This window comes from Atta colombica, unplaced genomic scaffold, assembly GCF_001594045.1.
Source record: "Atta colombica isolate Treedump-2 unplaced genomic scaffold, Acol1.0 scaffold140, whole genome shotgun sequence".
Taxonomy (NCBI): Eukaryota; Metazoa; Arthropoda; class Insecta; order Hymenoptera; family Formicidae; genus Atta; species Atta colombica.
In genome coordinates this window covers 985,512-987,742 of record NW_017259229.1, presented here as the reverse complement: position 1 = coordinate 987,742, position 2,231 = coordinate 985,512, and the positions used below count along the sequence as shown (strand labels likewise).

The 2,231-nt window shown below is 33.2% G+C and overlaps 1 long non-coding RNA gene across 1 annotated transcript in view; it reads right to left on the bottom strand.

The window, feature by feature from the left end:
- Nucleotides 1-605, bottom strand: part of LOC108684835 — a 1,420-nt gene extending 815 nt beyond the window's left edge. Inside the window, exons 1-2 of the long non-coding RNA XR_001931652.1 lie at nt 524-605; nt 62-361 (exon numbers count right to left, since the gene is read on the bottom strand). This is a non-coding gene — a long non-coding RNA (uncharacterized LOC108684835). The remainder of the gene's footprint in view (nt 1-61; nt 362-523) is intronic.
- Nucleotides 606-2,231: the final 1,626 nt, after the last annotated feature.

Here is a 2,231-nt window from a genome sequence, read left to right as displayed (position 1 = left end):
AAAAAAATTGAGAGACAACATCACACGGTGTTCCCAAGCGGTCACCCATCCAAGTACTAACCGTGCTCAACGTTGCTTGACTTCAGTGATCAGACGAGAACTGGTAGTTTCAACGTGATTTGGACGTTGTCCGATTATTACATTTCTTAAGAATAGTTTTCTTACTCTTGTGACTTGTGAGATCTGTTCATGTTGCATGCATCAAATTAAGAGAAAATTTTATAATTAGTACTGGCTGACAGAACATTGGCTGTTATTTGATAGCCAGTGAAACTTCAATAGTGATTGACAGAACATTGGCCGTCAATTGACAGTCATAAAATTGGCTCAATATTAGTTTGTTTATAATTGTTGGCGTCTCCTGTATGGGAATAAAAAAAATATTCTTAAATCAGTTACATTCATTTCGTTTTTTTAGAACAAAATGGTTGTTAATTTGATTTTGATGATTGACAAAAAATAAAAAAAATTGAGAGACAACATCACACGGTGTTCCCAAGCGGTCACCCATCCAAGTACTAACCGTGCTCAACGTTGCTTGACTTCAGTGATCAGACGAGAACTGGTAATTTCAACGTGATTTGGACGTTGTCCGATTATTAGATTTTTTAAGAATGATTTTCTTATTCTTGTGATTTGTGAGATCTGTTCATGTTGCATGCATCAAATTCAGAGAAAATTTTATAATTAGCCTAGTACTGGCTGACAGAACATTGGCTGTTATTTGATAGCCACTGAAACTTGAATAGTGATTGACAGAACCTTGGCCGTCAATTGACAGTTATAAAATTCGTTAACTATTAGTTTCTTTATAATTGTTGGAGTCTCCTGTATGGGAATAAAAAAAATATTCTTAAATCAGTTACATTCATTTCGTTTTTTTAGAACAAAATGGTTGTTAATTTGATTTTAATGATTGACAAAAAATAAAAAAATTTATAGGCAACATCACACGGTGTTCCCAATCGGTCTCCCATCCAAGTACTAATCGTACTCAACGTTGCTGGACTGCAGTTATCAGACGAGAACTGGTAGTTTCAACGTCATTTGGACGTTGCCCTGATCGAAGATTTGAGAACAGTTTTGTTTGGTTTTGTGTTTTCTATTGTTTCATAATTTCTTTTTATAGCAATATTACAAATAATATAGCATTGCTTATTATATTGCTACATAAACAAATAAAAGTATGAAGATGATTACAAGTTTGTTCGCGTTACATGCTCCAATATCCTCTAACATGTTCCTATCTCTTACTCATTCTAACAAACGTATTGGAATGAGAAAGAGCTATGGTAGAAGCATATTCCTATATAAGGTTGTCAACAATTACAATGAAACCAATGCTTAGCCAACCCTAGGACTATCAACTGATAGCCAAAGTTCCGTCAATCATTACTGTAGGTCTTTATTGGCTAATGATTAGCTAAAATGATTAAGTACCATCTGCCGGTATTGGATCCAAGTTATCATCTAGTATTTAGCCAATACTGGTCCAGTAGTTTACCTATACTACGCCAGTACTTGAATCATGAGAGTCATTACTGAACTGATTGTAAAATCTTTATAGGTTTGAACATATTGAAGCATATGACATGATTTTGACATGAACAGACCTTAAGTCGTAAAATCAAAATCACAAAATCATTTCTAAATAAGGTAATCGGACAACGTCCAAATCACTCCATCTTCCGCCGGAAACGTATGAAAACAATAGAATCACAAAATCAAACAAAATGTTCTCAAATCTTAGATACTCGGGCAATGTCCAAATCACGTTGAATCTACCAATTCTCATCTGATCACTGAAGTCAAGCAACGTTGAGCATGGTTAGTACTTGGATGAGTGACCGCTTGGGAACACCATGTGACGTTGTCCCTAAAATTTTTTTTTAAATTCGATAAATTAATCTCAAGATCAATAGGAATTAATTTATATTTTGATTTAAAATTTTATTTATCTTAGAAATTTATCTATTTTGATCAAAAAGGATATATTCAAGACTGCAAATGCATTCCACTAATATACCATTTTCCCAGGCATAATAACAATAAAAAATTAGAATATCCACAATATTCCAATAGCAATGATTCCAAGATACCTTGATAATATAACATGGTTATTCCAAGCATGAAAAATCTAAAAAAGGAAAAAAGCAATTCCAAATATTGATAGAAGGCAGATACAATAATAAAGAAAATCATTCAATAATTATAATTTCCGCTCGTTCCAG